The sequence below is a fragment of the Equus przewalskii genome, chromosome 2 (genome assembly GCF_037783145.1).
Source record: "Equus przewalskii isolate Varuska chromosome 2, EquPr2, whole genome shotgun sequence".
Classification (NCBI taxonomy): domain Eukaryota; kingdom Metazoa; phylum Chordata; class Mammalia; order Perissodactyla; family Equidae; genus Equus; species Equus przewalskii.
In genome coordinates, this window is record NC_091832.1 from 85,449,912 (window position 1) to 85,472,139 (window position 22,228).

At 38.3% G+C, this 22,228-nt stretch overlaps 1 protein-coding gene and 1 long non-coding RNA gene across 6 annotated transcripts in view; one reads left to right on the top strand and one right to left on the bottom strand.

Moving 5' to 3' along the window:
• Nucleotides 1–19,164, bottom strand: part of EDNRA (endothelin receptor type A) — a 104,474-nt gene extending 85,310 nt beyond the window's left edge. Inside the window, exon 1 of one of the 2 annotated variants that reach the window (XM_070611646.1) lies at nucleotides 19,015–19,164. The gene's annotated coding sequence lies outside the window, so the exon portion shown is untranslated. Of the gene's footprint in view, nucleotides 1–12,403; nucleotides 12,662–19,014 lie in introns of those variants that run through there. The other variant, XM_008527444.2, reaches the window with a different exon arrangement.
• LOC139082065 (uncharacterized) overlaps nucleotides 1–22,228 on the top strand; it is a 70,829-nt gene that overhangs the window by 32,733 nt on the left and 15,868 nt on the right. Inside the window, exons 3-5 of one of the 4 annotated variants that reach the window (XR_011537766.1) lie at nucleotides 9,328–9,598; nucleotides 15,583–15,605; nucleotides 17,719–17,882. The exons of 1 other annotated variant lie outside the window; for it this stretch is intronic. This is a non-coding gene — a long non-coding RNA (uncharacterized lncRNA). The remainder of the gene's footprint in view (nucleotides 1–9,327; nucleotides 9,599–15,582; nucleotides 15,606–17,718; nucleotides 17,883–22,228) is intronic. 2 more of the 4 variants (XR_011537765.1, XR_011537768.1) reach the window with 2 other exon arrangements.

Here is a 22,228-nt window from a genome sequence, read left to right on the forward strand (position 1 = left end):
GTAAAGCAACTTATAGCAAAGCTGTCCTGTCTTTTTAGGACATAACCGGGTAATAGATAATAAATCAGACTGACTTAGAGTTTTACTGGCACACCTCTAAAATGCTGCATACGTTTATAAAGGAATAAATTCTCAGTGCATAGAAGGACCTTGTGATGTTTGATTTTGTATTAGCCTCGATCCTAGCACCTTTTTGTGTCCCTACCATTGTGCTCACTTTTCTTTCTCATCTACCTTTAATTCATATTATCTTGCTATACTTTATGTATCTTTGTAAGCTACTTTTTGGTAACAAAGTGGGGCCATAAGTTAAAAAACAATAGTTTGGATTAAAAGTCAAGATTTAGTTAATTTGGATCAAAATTAGAAAGTGCCATCAGGCAGAGTTGATTTATCCATTCTGTTACTCAGTTAAGCACACATTATATGTAAATGTTAGTACAATGTCTTCCCCCATAATCTCAATAGGCAGCAGATGGGGAGAAGATGGAAAGCTTCGCATCTGTGGTCAGAGGTTAAAAATTAGCCTGGGCTTTGCAGTCTGACTTTGAATCTCGGCTTGTTCATTTGTTTGTACAGATGAGTTAACACCACTTCACTGAGAGGTAGCTCTGACTCTCTCAGAAAGGATCTGAGGCCTCCTATGCTCCTTGTAGGAGGTGGCCTTGGCAGCTTAGAAGTACCTGGGATGTAAGAATCTGATTACTGAAGCCACATTCAAGGTGTGATGTTATGATTGTGGGGAGATCTAACCCCAGATGTTTCTTATAAACACATAGCAGTGGCAGGTGCTGTGGATGATATTCTTTAATAGGTTCAATTCCGAAATGACTCACACACTGAAGAAACTTAAAAAGACTTGCAGCTTCATGAAATCCTTTTTCTTGAGAATTTCGGGGATATAAGTTCTTCTACTGTACTGCGGTTCTAATCATGCTCAGCCAGATTTCTCCAGCACTCGCACCTGTGGTGGCCTTGAGCGTGCCATGATTCAGTTGTGCAGTTGCTGCCTGGGCCCAGAACTGGTCCAGAGATCCTGACCTTAAATGCTACTAACCTCTGTGCCTCTTAGTACCAACTGATTTTGACATGGGCTTGTCCAGGTGCTTGACAACCATTCAGCAGAAAGCTGAAGTTATCTAAAATGCCAGGACTCAGAGATAATGGTTTAAATTTTTGCATATTTAATTTCAGGGTTTTTTTTTTTGGGGGGGGGCGCCCATTTACACATACATACGCACACATTCACTTGCATATGAATTATGTTGGTATTTACCAATATTATGTTATTTAAGTAATATGAGGAATAAAGTAATATGAGATAATGAACGTTATTAAGTATTTTCTGAAAACAGGATCTTTTATGGCTTTCTCTTATCTATTATATGGACGTTGCATTACCTGTTGAACCATTCTCTCATGGTTGGACTTTGTTTTTTTTCAGTCTGTTGCATTATAAATAGCTCTTCATTGCTACTGCTTCGTATGATTTGAATTCTTTCTTGATACATATTGCTAAATTCAATTCCAGAGAGATTGAGTCAGTTATGTTCCTGGTGGCGGTAACTGAAAATATTTATCTTTCAGGATCCCAGCAAGCACTGAAAATTAACGTTTAAAAGATGCTTGATGAAAAAGATTAACTAATTGTTTTAACTGATGAATTATTTTAATTTGTACTTTTTTCCTTTTTTAAATGAGGTATAATTGACATATAATGTTACATTAGTTTCAAGTGTAAAACATAATGATTCGATATTTGTATATGCGGCGAAATGATAACTGCAATAAGTTTAGTTAACATTCATCACTATACATAGTTACGAAATAATTTGTACTTTTTTGTATGATCATGTAGGACTTTATATCTATTTTGTGAATTTTTAAATCTTCTTTATCATTTTTAAATATTGGAGTGTTGAAGTTTTCCTCTTAAAAAGAGTTATAAGTTTCCCATAATCAGAGTTGTAAATTTTCATCGCAAAAAATCAGAAAAATATATAGAGGAAAATAAAAGTCACTCATAATCTTATCACTCAGGAGTAACTACATTGACACGGTGTGCTTAGAAGAAGATCCTCCATATTCTTTTCTCTACCTATATAAACACAAGCCACACAACCACCCACTCTTTCTATTCTGTTACCAAAAAGGAAACACATATTGTTTCTGTAATCTGATCTTTCTCAACTAAAGACATATTGTGGGAAAAACAGAGGTGGATGTTGTGGTTAGGAACATGGCCTGGGAAGTCAGACTCCCTGCGTGGCCATGTCAGCTTTGCCACTTAATTAGCCATGTGATCTTGAGCAAGTTGTTCAACTACTCTGCACCCATTTTCCTGGGAATAAGTGAGAATAATAATAAATGAGAATAATTTATAGTCTATTCACAGAGCTGTAAACAGCGAATGAAATAAAGCATGTAAAACACTAAGAATAGTACGTGACACACAGTAGCACTAATAAAAGTAAACTTCTAACATCTTCTCACATCAACAGTAGATTTACATTGCTGAGAGGATAATTGCATGGATTCTATCGTTAGCGGTATTCTATTCTATTGTACATTGTATTTGTTTGTATCATAATTCCCTGAAACAATCCCCCTTTGAAGTACTTTTCAGTTGTTTGTAATTTCTCATTTTTAAACTTTACTAAGATGAATGGTGAGTGGAGCAGCATGGAGTTTAGGAATGCTGGTTCTTAAAAGGACTAGCTATGTCTCTGTGAATTCTGGCTCTGCCACTAACTAGACAAATTACTTAACTACTTAAGTCTTAGATTCCTCATGTTTCAAGTAGACAGAACAAAATTCTCATGAGGTTGTTTGTTAGTTATCTATTGCTGTAAAACAAACTAGCCCAAAACTTAGTGGTTTAAAACAACCATTTTATTTGCTCACGAGTCTATCGTGGGCTGGCCTCAGCTTGGTGGGTTTTCTGCTTCTCTCACCTGGGGTCACTCATGTGGCTAAAACCACCTGATTGCTCAGCAGTGGCTGGATGGTCTATATTGGCCTCCCTCCTATGTCTGGTGCTTGGTACTGGCTGTTGACTGACCTTGAATCTTTAGCGAGCTAGGGGTTCTTAACATGTGGCAAGATTTCAAGAACAGAATGAGAGAGAGAAATCCTTTATTTGTGACATTTGTTTACATCTCATTGGTCAAAACAAGCGACATGACCAAACCCAGTGTCACTGTGGGATGGGACTATGCAAGGGCTTAGATACAGGGGGGCGTGATTCATTGGAGGAGGCCATTACTGTAATAAACTAGTTGTTGTAAGGATTTCAACTTATTTTTCTCATCCTTAATAATAATAGTATCTACCTCACAGAATTATCATGAAAATCAAATGATCCAATGCATATGTACTATTTTTCACAGTACATGGAACATTGTAAGTGTTCAATATATGTTAGTTATTATATTGAATACTTGCTTGCTTATTTCCTTGGGAAATGAATGGAGGTATGTGCTTGATAAAGACATTAGATACATTGGCAAATAATATATTTTCCCACATCTTTTTAAAAACATTGGGTATTATCACTTTTGAAAATCATTGCCCCTCTGATGGATGAAAAATGATAACTCATTGTTATCATTGTTTCTTTGATTACTTGTGTTTCTTTGTACATAATTTCCATAGATTTTAGAACATATGCATTTCTTTAGTGATTTGCCTATTCATTCTCCTTGCCCATTTAAAAGAAAATAAATGCTTATTTTGGAGTAATTTTAGATTTACATAAAAGTTGCAAAGACAGTACAGAAAGTTCCTATTTATTCCATACAACATTTTGCATTACTGTGGTACTTCTGTCACAACTGAGAAACCAACGTTAGTACATTACTGTTAACCAAACTTCAGTCTTTATTTAGGTTTCACTAGTTTTTCCACTAATGTCCTTTTCTGTTCTAGGATCGGGTCCAGAGTACCACATTGCATTTAATCTTCCTGTTTCCTTAGTCTCCTGTATGTGACAGTTTCTTGTGACCTTGACAGCTTTGAGGAATGCTGGTCAGATATTTTGTGGAATCTCTCTCACTTTGAGTTTGTCTGATATTTTCTCATGATTCATCTGGGATGGTGGTTATTTGGGAAGAATACCAGAGGGGTGAAATGCTTTTCCCATCACATCCCATCAAGGGACACAGGCTGTTCACGTGACTTAGCACCAGTGATATTAACCTTGATCACTTGTTTTGAGTGGTGTTTGCCAGGTCTCGCCACTGTAAAGTTATTATTTTTCACTTTCCGTTCTATTCTTTGGAAGCAAGTCACTAAGTTTAGCCCACATTCAAGGCGGGGGGGTGAGGGTGGAGCGCCACCTCTGAAAAGAGAGTTGTATTAGTTTGCTTGGGCTTCTGTAACAAAATGCCAGACACTGGGTGGTTTAAACTACAGAAATTTGTTTCTCCCAGTTCTGGAGGCTGGAAGTCTGAGATCAAGGTGTCAGCAGATGTGGTTTCTCCTGAGGCCTCTCTCCTTGGCTTCCAGGTGCTGCCGTCTTGCTGCGTGTTCACGTGGTTGTCTCTGTGTGTGTATGCGTTTCATGTCTCTGTGTCCTGATTTCCTCTTCTTATAAGGGCACCAGTCAGATTGGATTAGGGCCTGCCCTAATGGCCCCATTTTAACTTAATTAGCTCTTTAAGGGCCCTATCTCTACGCACAGTCACATTCTGAGATATTGGAGGTTACTGCTTCAACATGTGAATTTTGGGGAGACAATTCATCCCATAACAGAGGGAGTATATATTATTTGGAGCTTTTCTTTAAGGAAGATTTGTCTCTTTCTCCCCATTTATTTATATATCCAACCATTTATATCAGTATGGAATCATAGATACTTATTTTATACTTTAGATTATAATCTAATCCCATGTTAACAAATTCTTCCAGCTTGGCCAATGGGAACTCTTTCAGGCTGGCTCATGTGCCCCTTTGACATGACCCCATCCTTTTGTTTTTTGAGTCCTTTCTTACTTTCTGGTCCTACAAGATGATCCAGGCCCACTTTGTGTTTTTGGGTTTTTTCGTACTCCAGTCTTAGAATCAGTCATCTCTCCAAGGAGCTGATTCCTTTGATTGGAGAATAATATATTTTTTTTTTTTTTAAGATTTTTTATTTTTTCCTTTTTTCTCCCCAAAGCCCCCCGGTACATAGTTGTGTATTCTTCGTTGTGGGTTCCTCTAGTTGTGGCATGTGGGACGCTGCCTCAGCGTGGTCTGACGAGCAGTGCCATGTCCGCGCCCAGGATTCGAACCGACGAAACACCGGGCCGCCTGCAGCGGAGCGCACGAACTTAACCACTCGGCCACGGGGCCAGCCCCTGGAGAATAATATTTAAACAGCAAGATGTGGGCACTGGGTGTGCCTATTTTTTATATGAGAATGAAATAATATTCTTATTAATTGGAATATCTCTTCTATATTAGAGATATTAACTTTTTGCCTGTCTTGAATGTTACAAATGTTTCTTCTTTCATTAGTTAACAGGTATTTAGTATCTGTTTTTTTTGTGTCTGGCTTTTGTCAAGTGGCTGGAGGCACTCTGAAGTAAATAAAACAAAGTCTCTGCTTTCATGGAGCTTATATTCCAGAGAAGGCAATTAGTCAACAAACAAGTAGGGAAATGAAAAAATAACATAACACCATAGCATAAGACCAATGAAGAAAAATAAAGCAGGGTAAGTGCTGGAGAGTAAATGAGAGGATGACTATCTTAGATAGGCCAGCCAGAGAAGGCTTCTTGGACAAGGTGACACTTGAGCAGAGACCTGAATGAAAAAGAGGAAACAGCCATGGAGCTAGCTGAGGGGTAGAGCGTTCGAGGCAGAAGAAATAGAAAGTGCGAAGGCTCTGAGGTGGGTGCATGCTGGCTGTATTGTAGGACTAGCAAAGAGGCCACTGGGGCTGGAGCAGAATGGATGAGGGAGACAGTAATGAAAGGTGACATGAGAGGTTGTGAGGGGCCAGATCATGCAGGGCCTCATAGGTCATAGTAAGAACTTTGGCCTTTATTCTGAGGGTGATGGAAGCCATGGGAGGGTTCTAAGCAGAGGAATGACATCATCAGATTTATATTTTCAAAGATGTACCTCTGGCTATTGTGTGAACAATTGGCTGTAAGGAGCTGCGGTTAGAAGCAGGAATCCCAGCTGAGGCTGTTGTGACCCACATGAGAGGTGTTGCGGGTTGGACTGGGGTTGTAGTGGTGGAGACAGAGAGAAGCAGTTGGATTCAGGATACATTTTGAAGCAGAACACCAGAATTTGTCGATTGACTAGATATGAGGGGAAAGAAAGAAAGGAATCAAGAATAACTTTAAGATTTTAAGATTTTGTGCTTTTAATATGTACATTTAATTTCTGTGTAATATTAATCAATATTTCTGAAGCTAACAATGCCTGGGCCTTTTTAGCTTATTGTTTTAATTAACTCAACATACTGTTAAAATTTTTCTGTATCTTCAATTTTATTTAGCACTACTCTTATGTGAAAAATAATGGAGTTTATCTATTTTTTTTAACATAAAGGGTACTATTTCATACTTTTACCACTTTCTCACAATTAAAAACAGATGAAAAGAACTATGAAGAAAACGTTGATATCAATGACATCGTAATGTCCGTTGTATTGGTTATGACTGTATGTTGCAAGTCACAGAAAATCCCATACAAACCAAATATACAAGTGAATATTTTGATTTACTTAACGGGGAACTTCAATTGGTAGTTTGGATTTCAGACATAGTTGGATCCAGGGCTTCAAACAATCGCATCGACTCTCTGTCTTCTCTCTGTTGCTGTCTCTGTTGCTGTCTCTCCCTGTTTGTCTGTCTCTCAGTATTGCTTATCATGACTCTGTTTTATTCTTAGACTCTCTCTATGGCAACATATCCCTAGTGGCCACAAGCATGCTTACAGCTTGGGATCAAAGTGCAAAAGAGACATCCTTGTCAACCCCTCAGAAAGGACTTGGATGAACCCTTCTTGGGTTGTTGTATGAGGAAGATGAATTATTCTGATTGGTCAGCCTCGGTGATGTGTCCACCACCTATAGCAGGGAATGTAGAGTTTTTTTTGGTATGGACTCAATAGAACCACAGGGAGAGCAGGAGGACATTTCCCACAAGGACACCACGCCACGCTGCCAGCCTGCCTGTGGCTGTGAAAGTGATTCCACTAGAGAAGAGCCTGGGCAGTATTCGTAACACAGATGGTAAGAGCTGAGCAGTTCGATGACTTTTAGATCCCCAAGTGAGCCTAAACTCCTGGGATTTTTCATTATTCAGTCAATTTGGCTTAGTAAGACTTAAGTATTTTCACATCCAGTTAAAAATTTTTTCTTGAATTATTCCGTGAAGTAAACACACACACACACACAGACACACACAGACATAAAACCACAGAAATAAAGAGACTTACTGAAGGCTAAGGAGGTAGTCAGTGGGAAAGGTAGGACCAGAAAATAGGCCTTATTTCTGAACCATTGCTCTTGTCCCTGGAGGAGACTACCCTGAGGATCAGGGAGTGGGCGGTCACGTCTGACCATTGGAGATGAAACTCCTTGGTGAATGTGAGCCTCTGACTGTGGGGCCGGTTTCAGGAGTGAAAATTAGGGACCTGAGTAAGCTTGGCATTTAGGGAGGCAGGAGGGAGTGGGAGAGGACGACAGTGATTTCTCCATACTTCACGCTGCCTAAAAGCATCTCACAGAGGTTATGTTGGTACAGAAATTAAGGTGACAGAGAGTTCTGGAGTTTATCAAGTTACATAGTGTTCAGTTCAGTGTAGTGGTTAAGCTGGTAGGCTCCGGGGGCAATTTTGCTAGTTTCCTACATTTACTAGCCCTGTGAGCTCTGGTAAATTACATAACCTTGCAAAACCTTAGTTCCTTTATCATTAAAATGGCGGACAATACTATTTACCTCAAAGTAGCTGTTTGTCCATCCCTTACCCCGAACCTGACTTGAATTCAATGTTCATACTTTGAATGTAGGATGAGCACCTATTTCCTCTCTTAATCTCTCCTACTCTCTTCTCTCTCTTTCAAAACTTTTTTAAAATTTAATTTTAGACTTAGAGAAGAATTGTAAAGATAGTATAGAGAGTTCCCGTGGTCTTCACCCAGCTTCCCGTAATGTTAACACCAGACATAACCAAGACACAATTTGCAAATCTAAGAAATTACATTGATACAATATTCTTAACAGAGCTAAAGACTTTCTTCGAATTTCTTCAGTTTTCCACCAATGTCATTTTTCTGTTTGAGGATCCAAGCCAGGATTGCACATTGTATTTAGTTATCATTCCTTTTTAGTCTCCTCAAATCTGTGACAGTTCCTTTGTCTTTCCTCGTCTTTTGTGACCTTGAAACTTTTCAAGAGTGTTGGTATTTGGTAGGATGCGCCTCAATTTGAGTTTTTCTGATGTTTGTTCGTGGTTAGATTGAGGTACAGACCTTTCTCTCTCTGTTTAAATAACTTCTTTCCTGGCTACCCTTTCAGAAATACTGATGTTGAGTTTTTTAGAATCAGTATAGCTCCACTAACGAATGAAAGATAAGTTGTAATTGTATCCCCTGTAGGAGGAGAAAGGATTGGAATGAAGCGAAATAGCTTTTTTTTTTTTTTTTTTAAATGGTTGGAAAGCTCCTCCTTAAAGAGAATCAGTAATTACCTTTAGGCCAAAACATGATTTTGAGGCTGTTTTGGATGATTTCTTTTGTAAGAATATTTAGTTATTGAAGGGTGGGTTGGGCTGTGAGAAATAGATGTTAAGTGCTATTGCAAGCAAACACAGCCTAGGCGAAGGAGGTTTGTAAAGCCATCGTGCTGAAGGCTTTTCAGAAGATGTAACTAAATTTGGATTAAAAACAGGTGTATTATGACATCTGTTATTTCTATTTAAGGCAACGCTAAGTTTATTCAACAAACATTTATTACCCATTTGACTCTGTTACATGCAGCTCATGGTGCATTGATGTAATATTTGTGGGAAGCATGAAGGAGTTGTATATACAGTCGATTTTCGTTATTCACGATAGTTATGGTCTATAAAGTTGCCGCGAAGAGAGAATGAGCAAATACTGAACCATTGCTCCAAGGGAAGATATGGAGTTAGGTTCCTGTGAGCCTCTGGTCACAACATTTTTGTTAGCCAGGCAGCATGTAATCTTGTTTGTGTGTGTTGCTCTTTAAAGACACCTTATTTAGCATATATTGCTGTTGATTCATTAACACTGAAGTCACAGCCAACAGCACTGTAACTCATGCCCGAATGAAGCTTATCTAACACCTGTATTTTTTCCCTAAGGTACCTCGCAGCCTTCTTGTGCTCAGGAACACTAGACAGCTCTTCAGCACTGCACTAGGTGGCCATTTTAAACAGTGAAATCACTGACAAAGAGTACAAAAATGTGAAAAATGTGGCATTAAGGACACCGTGAAAAGGACACTTGTTTACCGTCTGAGGACTGAAACAAGAAGGCAGAGCATCGCATATTCAATCTTACCTGGGACCGTGTGGGTTGTGCCTCAAAATTTTCCTTGCGCTGAGCATGTTCACAAATGATCAGGAAAGTGCTGTGAGTATTGATTTTGAGGTTGCAAACAAATTTTAGCAGGTAGACAAATTCACAGAGATGGAATCCATGAATAATAAGAATTGGCTGATTTCTTCATCCACACTGTGTGAAGTAAGAGTTATCTTTATCTCACAAACTAAAAAATCTCTGAGGTTTAGGGAGGCTGAATCACTTCCCTCAGGCTAGCCAGCTAGTTAGTGGGGTGGATGGAAGGTTAAGGAGTCTCCTCTAATTCCAAAGGCAGTGCTTCCATCTTTGCACTATGTCTCTCACTGTGTTGAGAAAGCTCAGCTGTCTCAAAGGACACATTCTGCTGTCAGCCAGGTGCTGTTCTCTTACCTATACAAGGTTGCGATAAGTGAGCCATCTCCACTTAGGTGCTTGTCCCTAGACTGGCCACAAACAGGATTTAAAGTCTATTTAACCAAATGGGTCTCCTTCAGAAACATATATTTTATTTCCAATAGTCTCAGTTCCTGGATCTTTCTTATAGGAGTTACAAGTTAGTATTCTAGGAGAACCGTTACTTTGTCATCTTTATTAATATGACCTCTCTCTTCTCAGATGCTTTTTCCTAAGAAGTGTGTTTTCCCACATTATAAAAGTGATCCATGCTATTTTAGTGAACTTTGAAAATGTAGAAAAGCCCAAAGAATAAAATACAAGTCATCCATATTTCTTACATCAAGAAATAATCGTTATTAACACTGGGTGTGACTTCTTCCACCTGTTGTTTGCTTTATGTGTACATGTCTATTCAAACATATATACATGGTATTAAGAATTGGGGTCATACTCTATTTGCTATTTTTAACTTTTTCACATAAGACTATATTTTGGAGATTTCTAAATATCATTGTATGGTCATACTATACTTTATTGAACTATTTAGATTGTTTTCAAGTTTAAGGTATTTCAAATGCATTTTTTTTTTTTTCAGGAAGACTAGCCCTGAACTAACATCCGCTGCCAATCCTCTTCTTTTTTTGCTGAGGAAGACTGGCCCTGAGCTAACATCCATGCCCATCTTCCTCTACTTTGTATATATGTCGGACATCTGCCACAGCATGGCTTGACAAGCGGTGCATAGGTCTGCACCTGGGATCCAAACTGGCAAACCCCAGGCTGCTGAAGTGGAATGTGCAAACTTAACCACTGCACCACTGGGCCGGCCCCTCAAATGCATTTTTAATTGAGCCTTGTTTAAGAAGAATATTAGCACATATTCCTAATTATTATGTGGAAATAGAATTGTGCATCAAAGTGTATGGACATTGTAAAGACTTTTTGATGATTATTGCTAAGTTTCTTTCAAGAAGCTTATATTAATTTACTTTTCCCACCAGCTGTGTCCAAATGCCTGTGTCCCTACCTTTTTGTAAGCAGGACATGACCTCAAGGCTTTACCTTAAGTTGCTTCATTTTAGCATGTAAATACCTTTGAAATTATATGAGCTGATACTTTATTTAAAAAGCAAGATTTAAGTTTTTAGAATGCTCTCTAACTGAAATGCACTATTCAGATTCCATTTCTCCCAGCAATAGGCTCTATGTGCCACGTGGTTGTATGTACCATCTAGTGAGAGGGCAGGGCGTCCCAGGGCACACCCACAGAGTGAGCGAGGAGGGCAGGGGAAGATGAACCCGTGAAGGAGACAGAAACAGAAGCCAGAAAGATGCCCAGAGAACCTGGGGAGCTGGATGTCACAAGAACCAGGATGATGCCATTTCCATAAAGCTGTAAAGTTTCCATTACACAACAGTGTAAATGCTTCAGAAAGGATTCAAAAAGTCATGTGAAACAAGAGCTAACAATTGTAGGTTTAATTGAGCAAAAAGGGAGGAGAGAAATCTGGAGTACCGTGGGCTGAGGTGCATGCGTCAGAGGCCTGTGTTTTTGCATATGCCTGTTTCTGTTTAGTTCCTGCTGGATCTTTTGGAGTGTGTGTGGGGGGAGTGAATGTACAAACATGGGTTATTCTGGAAGCAGCTGGCACAATTTGCTTTAGGCCACCTGCTTTGGGGAAACAGCAATTCCATAAATGCAAAGAAGCAAATAATTGCAGATACTATCTGTCTGTTTTTGAATCACCATAAAAGGCCAATTCCAATTTTGTTCTAAAAATGGGCAAAAGTTTTCAGCTGACCCATCATTGATGAGACCTTTTAAAGATGAATTTTCATCCATACAGTAACAATCCGAACTCTTAGCAGGAGGCAGTCAGTTCTTCAAGTAGTAAGTTGGTGGTGTTTCCTGTTAGTACCATCCCTGACCTGTGACACCAATTGAAATGGCACTTTTATTTCAGTGAGTGACACAGGTTTACATTTGGTATCAAATCCTATTTCCACAAATCCATTTAGAAAGAACCACAGAAACCTGTGTTTTGGAAACGATAGAGCAGGCATTGCTGAAGTTAAGAGCTGTGCCCTGAATCCTAGTGTCTACTCAGATGCTTCCTGGTGGCAGGGACACTTCCAGGTGGGAAGAATGACCTATACTCTGAAGGGTCTCTTGGGACTACCTGGGAAGAGCTGACTTAGATCTGGAGAGCATGGAGAGTTCTTTACCCTCTGAGCTTTTTCTGACTTTGCCTGAGAAGAGAATGTGAGATAATGGAACAAGAATAATGATAGTGCCGCTATTAATAGCTAATACTCACTGAGCAATTACTCCGTTCTCGGCTACGTGCAAAGCCCTTGACAAGTGTTATGTAAGCAGCCTTCACCATAACCCTTATGAGATATGAGCCATTAGATTTTACAGACGAGTGAAGTGAGGTACAGAGCAGTTAAGTGACTTGCCTGGAGTCGCTCAGCTAGTGAGAGGTGAAGTGCAGACTCAAACCTTGGTCTTCCTGACTCCAGAGCCCTCCTCTCACCCAGTGCTACCTCTTCTGCCTGTCAGGGGCCCGATGTCGAGCCTGGCCCGTGGTAGGTGCTCTGATGTCTGTTTCCTTCTTTTCTGGGTAGTGGTGGGCTGGAGCCGCAGCCCTGTTCTCTCTTGTCAGATAGGGTGGCCACACACTAAGAACACTGCCTGGACGCTGGTCAGTCTGCACTGGAATGACAAGCATGAGGAGGGCAAAGGTTGCAAGGCCCTCTGGACCCTCTGGGGATTCGAGAACATTATATAACCTCTGAGTCATTTTTTTTGTATTGCTCACATCCTTAGCAGCAGTTTATGATTTTTGTTATTAACTAATTCTTTAAAAAAATCATTTAATAACTGGCGTTTCTTTACCAGCTGAAGACTGATTGCTGTGGTTTGAGGGGAATGGGGAGGTGTCTGGAAAGAATGTTCTTTTTGTCTGAAACCCTAAAATATGCTGTGAGGTGAATGGGGAGGAGGTTCTTCCTGTCAGTTGGGAGCCGAACCAGGAAGTGCTGAGTGGGGCTGAGATTCCCTTCCAGAGGTGGAGGGGGACCTGGCTCTTTTTCTCTTTACACAGAGACACTGAATTTCATTGCTGCTTCCAGTGCCCGAAGGCCTGAGGGAAAATGGAGAGGGTCCAAAGAGAAAAGCTAAAGGTTATGGTTTCTTACTTCCCCGCTCAGCTTTTGCTCACTAGGGAGGTTGGTGGAACTGTTCGGAGCACCAGAGCCAACTCCTTGCTGGATGATGGGGGTGGAATGGCGCCTTCCACAGGTCTCTGAGGGAGAAACAGGAATGGTTAGTGGGAAGCCGCCTCGGGCATCGGGGGGCCTGACCATTGAGTCTTCTTCAGGGCCCAGCTGGGACGAAGGGTACTTGGCTCTTACCAGGAGTGGAAGTGCATTCAAAGGCACACATAACTTAACAGTCCTTTTAAAACAAAGAATTAAAAGCCTAATCCCACTTTTGCCTTTTAAGTATAGCATAGGTGCCTAAATTTGAACTTTGGTATTGTAATTAAATTATATTAATCAGGTTTATATCTATAAGGCCTATGGGCTTCAACTACTTTGAGGTATAGTCTAGCACCCAAGGAAAGAAAGTGAACTCCGGAGTCAGACTGGCTGGGTTGGAATCATGGCTGCAGTGTTTCCTGGTTGTAGGCCTTGGACAAGGCACTTAAGATCTTAGAGCCCCAGTTTCCTCATCTGTAAAGTGGAGTTAACAACAGCACCTACCTCATAGAGTTGTTGTGAGGGTTAAATGAGTCTTAGGAAGAAGAATAATAATAATAACAATGATACATGTAAAGCAATAAGCTTTATGTAAGTGTTAGCTATTCTCATTTTTATTATTGTTGTGTTAATGTTACAAAATGGCATATGCTTGGGGGTGACTTCTTACCAAGACTTCAGCAAAAATTGTTTGTTAAGGAAGTCAGTTGATAGATTTCTCTATGTTCAAGATTTATGTAAAAATAATGGAAAGTCCACAATGAGATATCACTTCACATCCACAAGGATAGCTATAATTAAAAATAAAAAGCAAAATGGAAAATAACAAGTGTTGGCCAGGATGTGAAGAAATTGGAACACTTTTAGATCGCTGATGGGAATGTAAAATGGTTCAACTGCTGTGGAAAATAGTTTGGTGGTTTCTCAAAAAGTTAAACATAGAATTACCATATGACCCAGCGATTCCACTCCTAGTTTTATATCCAAAAGAAGTGAAAACAGTTACTCAAACTAATACTTATACGTGAATGCTTACAGCAGCATTATTTACAATAGTCAAAAGATGGAAACAATCCAAATGTCCATCAATGAATGAAAAGGTAAGCAAATTATGGTGTATACCCACAATGGAATATTATTCAGCCATAAAAAGGAATTAAGTACTGATCTGTGCTATAATATGGATAAACTTTGAAAACATTATTCTAAGTGAACAAAGCCAGGCATAGAATGTCATATATTGTATTATTCCATTTATATGAAATATCTAGATAGGTAAATCTATAGAGACAGAAAACAGATTGGTGGTTGCCAAGGGCTACGGGGAAGAGGGAGTAGGTAGTAACTGCTTAATGGGTACAGGGTTTTATTTTGAGGTGATGATAATTTTTTGAAACTAGATGGAGTTGGTGGTTGCACAACATTGTGAATTTACTAAATTTTACTTTGACCTTTGTTGTTGTTGTTGTTGAGGGATATTGGCCCTGAGCTAATATCTGTTACCAATCTTCCTCTTTTTGCTTAAGAAAGATTGTCTCTGAGCTAACATCTGTGCCAATCTTTCTCTGTTTTGTATGTGGGATGCCGCCACAGCATGGCCTGATGAGCAGTGTGTAGGTCCGCACCTGGGATCTGAACCTGCGAACCCCAGTCTGCCGAAGCAGGGCATGTGAACTTAACCACTAAGCCACCAGGCCAGCCATGCTAAATGCCACTTTAAAGTGGTTAATTTTGTGTTACCTGAATTTCACTTCAATAAAAAAAATACAAAATGAGATAAGCTGTTTCTGATTATAGAAAACAATGATCTGGTTCACACTATTTTAAAAATTATTGCTAAAATTTCTTTCTATGACATGTCAAAATTTGTTTCGCTTTATTGTTATAATTTACATATAATAGAATGAAAAGATTTTAAACGTACAGTTCAGTGAGTTTTGATGAATGTATAGGTACAAGTAACTATTACCTGAATCAAAACATATATTTCCGTCACTCTAGAAAGTTTCCTCATACGTTATTCAAATAATTAATTTGATTTTGATTACCAAAGAATATTGTTACCTTCTAGAAATAGATTCTACAAATAGGATCAATATTACGTACTCTTCGTATCTGGCTTCTTTCACTTAGTGGAATGTTTTGAAGATTCATTCATACAGTTTTGTGTGTCAGTATTTCATAACTTTTTATGCTAAGTAATATTCTTTTGTATTAATATACTGCAATTTGCTTATCTATTCACTCATTGCTGAACATTTGGATTGTTCCCAATTTTTGTCTATTATGAGTAAAGTAACAAATGAATTATGAATATTCTTGTATAATTCCTTTTGTAGAAATTAATTTTCTTTTTTTTGTTGGTAACAATTTAGGAATGAAAGCCCTGGCTTAAAAGGTAAGTATATATTGACTTTATAAGAAATTGTCTGTTTTACCAAATGTACTTCCAACTACATTGTATTTCTGATTGCCTTGTAACCTTGCCAATACTTGGTATCATCAGTCTTTTTCATTTTAGCTATGTGTTTTAGTAAGTATGAAGTAGTATCTCATTGTGGCTTTACTTCGCATTTCCTTGATGCCTAATGATATTGAGTATCTTTTCATGTACTAATTGACCATTCATATATCTTCCTCTCTCTTCTTTTCAAATATTTGAGGATTTTCTAGATATCTTATTTTTATTAATTTCTAATTTGGTTCCACTGCAGTTAAAGAACAATTCTTTGAAATTTCTTGAAATATCTTAGGGAATGTGCCATGTGCACTTGAAAGGGATATACATTCTGTAGTTGTTGAGGATAGTGCTCTCAAATGTCAGTTTGGTCAAATTGGTCAAATCTTTATATCCTAATCAAGTTTTTTCCTATTTTTATCAATTACTGAAATATGAGCAATAAAATCTCCAACTATAGGGGCCAGCCTAGTCGCATAGTAGTTAAGTTTGTGCGCTCTGCTTTGGCAGCCCAGGGTTATCAGTCTGGATCCCAGGCACGGATCTACACACCACTCATCAAGCCATGCTGTGGTGGCATCCCACATGCAAACTGGAGGGATATTGGCACAAACATTAGCTCAGCAACAATCTTCTTCAAGCACAAAAAGGAAGATTGGCAACAGATGAGCTCAGGGCCCATCTCCCTCATCAAAAAAACCCAAGCAAAACAAAGCTCTAAATATAATTGTAGTTTTGTTTCTATTTCTTCTTTTCATTCTGTCAATTTTTCATTCATTTACTTTGATGCTTTATTATTACTTGTATACAAACTTAGGGGTATTGTATTTTTATGTCTGGTAATATTCCTTATCTAAAATTCTGCTATGTCTAAATTAATGTACCTACACCAACTTTCTTGTTTGTAGTGCTTGCATTATATATGTTTTCCCCTCTTTTAATCTCAAACATTCTGTGTCCTTATATTTAAAGTGGGTCTCCTTTAAACAGCATATAGCTGGGTTCTGATTTTTTTTTTCTTTCATCCAGTCTGACAATCTCTGCCTTTTAATTGGAGTCCATTTGCATTTGATGTTATTAGATGGGTTGAACTCTGCCATCTTGCTATTTATTTGTCACCTCTGTTTGTTTTCCTTTGTTATTCTTTCCTTGTCTTCCTTTAGGTTAATGGAGAATATTTTCTTTTTCTTTTCTTTTTTTTTTGTGAGAAAGATTGGCCCTGAGCTAACATCTGTTGACAATCTTCCTCTTTTTGCTTGAGGAAGATTGTCGCTGAGTTAACATCTGTGCCAACCTTCCTCATTTTATGTGGGATGCCACCCCAGTGTGGCTTGGCAAGTGGTGCTAGGTCCACACCCAGGATCTGAACCTGCGAACCCTTGGCCACCGAAGCCGAGCACATGAACTTAACCACTATACCACCTATCACACTTTTTCTTTTTTAGCTATACTTCTTTAATTTTTAGAGTCTGCTTTTATGATTAAAATATGTCATTTATCCTATCACAGTCTTCCTTGAATTGATATCATAATTCCTTAACTATACGCAAAACAATATAATTCTTTTTACGCTCTCCCATCCCACCATTTGCTCTAATGTTGACATATATTTAATTCTACATACTGTATAAGCCCCACAAGAGACTGAAAAAGGCAAGTCATAGAATGAATGAAGTTATTTGCAACACATATCACCAATAAAAGGCTTGCATTCAGTATACTTAAAGAACTACGAATCGGTAAGGAGAACACAACCTATTATAGAAAGATTTTAAAAGATAATTTAAAAAAGGAGAAATTCAGATATCCAATAAACATCTTAAAAAAGTGATCAATTTCATTAGTTATCAGGGAAATGCCAGTTAAAATCATGAGATAGCACTACATACCCAACAGAATGACTCAAATGAAAAAAAAAAACCCTCTCATACACAGCTGGCGGGTGTGTAATTAGTACAGCCATTTTGAAAAACAGATTGGCATTGTTTTCTAAAATTCAAGATACTGAGGTCTCTATAACTTATCAGTTCCACTTCTATTGAAATGCATGCAGATAGTTCATTGCAGCCTCAACAGGAGCAAGCATCCCAAGTTTCCATTAACAGAAGAATGGACACATAAATAGTGCATATTCATCAATGTAATGCTATTCATTAAGAAAATGAAAGAACTACAGCTGAACGGATCATCATGGACAAATCATACCAACATAACGAGGTAAAGAACTCACACTCACAAAAGAATACATACTGTCTATGACGCCATCTTTAAAACGCTCAAAAACTATTTAGGTATTTAGCATGTATACGTGAGCTATAAGACTATAAAGAAAAGCAAGGAAATGATAACTATAAAAGCGGATACACAGATGTTTACTGCATAATAATTTGTTAAGTTGCAAATTTTTGTTTTATGTACTTTTCTTTATGTGTATTTCACAATAATGAAGTGACAACCAAACCTGATTAGATTATTCTTTGAAGGATGACAGTGACACTCCCCTCCGCCCCCACTGAGCAGATCCTTTACTTCATAAACTCATTAGCCAATAAATATAAATATAGACTTCTCTCCACTTTATCTTAAAGAGGTATATTTTGAAGCCCAGGAAATGGACCTTTTTTCAGACATAATGCACATTTGAAAACTTCTTTGGGGTTTAGCACAGTGCTAACAATTTGGTGTCAATAAATGAATTAATGAATGGGAAAGTGACCAATGTAAGAATATAAAGACAAAGAAGAGAGAAGAATGTGTGATGAGTTGCTAATCCTTTTAAGTTTCTTTCACTTGGGATCGTTGGCATTCCATGCTGTCTACTTCAATTTTGCTTACTCTGTGTTTAGAAAAGTAGTTACAAAATTTTGAAAAGGGTTGAGTGGGATCTTAAAAGTCATTTGGTCCAAGCAGTTACTGATAGACAACCCAAGTCAGATGGCTGTACCCCTCCCTTATGAGCACTGTCTTTGAGTCAATCCATTCCTTCTCTGCACAGTTTTGGGTATATCCATGTTTTTGGCGTATAGCTGCCTTATATCCCTAGGTCTCCAACCAAAGCAGTCATGAAGATACAAGGAAGAAACACCCTTATGATGAAAATGTATTTGGGAAAAGGTATAATGCTTCTCTTTTAGCATTATTTTTTTTATAAGCGCTATAAGCATAAGGACGCTGAATAGCTTGCTCATGATTGTGTGAACAACTCAAAACGTCAGCTGCTCAATAGAGTTGAGTGATCAAATTCTTAACTTCGGCACAAATAAAGACTGTCACATCAATGTGCACCTTCCCATCCTGCTAATCATCCTAATATTTTAGTTAAAGCCATACGATTTAGCAGAGTGCTTACCTGAAAGGCAGGGTAGATTTTGTATTTAAACACAAACACTCACACATATGAAGAGGTGACAAGAAGCCAAACACATCCCTCTAAGTCTAGTGGAAGTCCTCCCCGTAGAAAACTGCAGGCAGGGGCACAGAGGCTCCTGTTCTATTGCTTAGTGAGACTGGATGTGAGACAGAGCAAATCTCCAACAACACACACGCACACACACATACACACATTCACATCCGCCCCTTCCAAGCCAGCGTGCCATCTAAAACCACAGCACAGTGAGTGGCGATCTAAATTCATGGGCAGTTTTGTGATGACTCCTCATGAAGTTGGCCTGTTCGTGAGGAAGAACAGCTGTCAGTTATGCTTTTCTTTTCTTGCACTAAATTAAGTGAACTTGGATTAAATTCCAAAAAACAAAATTTATGAAGTATTGAAAAAATTTTGCATATCAGCCCTGTAAGCTATATATGTTTTAACTTTAGACCCTGAGTGCTGCCTTCAAAAAAATAATGTAAAACCATTTCCCTTGGGCATTTTTTTTTATCACACAGTAGTTCTATAGCTCTTTTTTACTACATGTTCTCTCCCTCTTCAGAAAGGTAAACCTAGAGTAAACTCTGAGTTCTGACATTAATAAACAGAAAGCTTATTGACAAAAAGTCACTCACGTGAGGTACAATCCTTCCTTAGTATCTGCAGGGGATGGGTTCCACAACCAATGTTTGCATAGAACCTAGGAACATTCTCCTGTATACTTTAAATCATCTCTAGATTACTCACAATACCTAATACAACGTAAATGCTGTGTAAATAGTTGTTATACTGTATTGTTTAGGGAATAATGACAAGGAAAAAAAGTCCATATGTGCTCAGTACACATGCAACCATTAGGCCTTTCCATCCACGGCTGGTTGAATCCGCGGATGTGGAACCCGTGGATACAGAGGGCCAACTGTTTGTTCTGTTACGTATTTCTGTTAGAGTGACAGCCAGGAACTTCCACATCATTGTTAACGTCAGCGACATTGGAACTACTCAAGAAAGCTGATTCTACATTCAGAAAAATTTTTTGTTCTCTCTCTTTAGAGGCTAGTCAACAATAGAATTTAGTAACCTGGAAATTCTCCCTAGACTGGAGCCGAAGCAGTTCCGAGGGTTTTGACCCTCTGGTTTTCCATTTTAATGTCTTACTTTATGTAAATTCCCAGATAGGCATTTATCAACTGAATCCTCTTTTAGCCTGTGTAAAAGAAAAGGCACATTATGGGCTTACATGGGGTGGAAACCTTGTTACTGCCTGAACCAGGCCCCATCTGATATGTTGTTAGACAGGTAGGGCAATGACTGACACTGTCTTAAACTGTGTGTGAGCGCTGGTTGCACCTTTGAGGGGAGATAGACTCAGAGGGTCTTGGTGGTGAGGGGAGGGTCATTGTGTCATTTTTGCAGTGCAACTTTTAAGGCAACAAAAACCCAGGGCATTTGGGATTATGTTAAGATGGTCAGTAGCACACTGAGGCTTTCGCCTGCAAAAGGTAAGGGTATTGGAAGATCAATTTGAATCACCCAATTACCTCATTTTATCTGACTATTAGCTTAAGGGCAGGTTTTAGCATTAGCTTACAAATGGGGGCATGAGGCATGTTGAAGCTAGAGAAATTCATTCTGTAGAGGAAAATGCTGGGTAATTAAAATGTTGACTCCTTGACATAATGTAATATTTTTAAAATCCGTGTACTGGCTAAACTTTTTTCCAGAGGCAATTTGTCAAATTTGCCTGAATGTGAAGACATTTACATCAGAAGAAATTATCTCTCTTTTATTTAGTTTATCACTATTATTACTACTTGTTAAATGTTGGTCATTAAATCTTGAATGTTTTAAATTCTAAATAAAGGGGAATTTTAATTTTTAGATGATTATTTTTTATGTATTTTTAATGTATGCAAACTGACATTTTAGATAATGGTAAATATTTAAATTTTCCTCTTCACAAAGTAGTAAGATGTATTATATATATGAATATAACAATTTGAATGGTACTGATTTTAAACAAAAGTAATAATCAGCTTTAAATAGGATAGCATATGTTTTAGATTATTAAATTTTTATATGTAGTATTAAATAAAACAAATATTTTTGCCTCCATAAATTTAGAAAAATACATATATGTGTCAGGCAGCCAGTATGAGTGACTTTTCTTTAGGTGACATGAACATCTTCCTAGTTCAGGTTTCACTTTGTTGTATAATGTGCTTATTTTCTTTGTCTTTCTGGCTGAGGGGATGACTCCAGATATGGCCGTGCTGTGGCCCACGAACCCTTCTTTTTATCTTTTATCTTTAATTTGGGTGTATATTGTCAGAGAGAGAGAGAGAGAAAGGAGAAAGAGAGGACAGAGGAAAGAGAGAAAATGCAAATGGAAATTTCCAGAAATTGATCAAGATTAAGTAGAACCAAAGAATGTGAGAACTGTATAAATTTTATACCTGGGGGGGGGGGCCAAAAATAGTCTTTGGAATACATGAAATTGGGAAAACTAAGAATTGCTTGCTTAGGGAGAAATCTCTCTAATTATGAAGAAAGAAAGTAAGTAGTTACTATACTATAGGTTTCTATTTGTTGGCTTCTATTCAGCAATATCATCTTCTGGCGCAAAGAAAGAAACCTAGACATGGCAATAAAAGGAAGAATTTTCTCACTTTTTCATTGGTTGGAGTTGGGCTGAACGTAAGGGTGAATATAGGATAGAATGTTATTCCCAAAGTCATTCACCTTCGCTGTAGAAAACTACTGATTTGTCATAACTCTTCGATATGTTTGGCATGAAAGGCTTTGCTACAACTTTCACAGAAAGCATTCATTCAATCATTCATATATTTATTCACTGTTAATTCATTATACAGCAAATAGTTTTTGAGTATTCTGTGCTGGGCAAATGTTCAATTCTCTGGGGCTATGTTGATGAATAAGACAGACAAGGTCCCTGTTCTTAAGGTGCTTATATTAGACCGGGGAGACAGACAGAAAACAACCAAACGGACAAATGAACGAGATATTTCAGAGAATGAGAAGTACTATGAAAGAAATACAGCTGCAAAAGAAAGAAGGATCGACTAGTTATGGAGGGAGAGTGCTACTTAGGAGAGTGATCTGGGACGGCATCTCTGAGGGTGACATCCAAACCGAGTCATGAATGACAAGTAGAAGCAAATCATGCATGGTT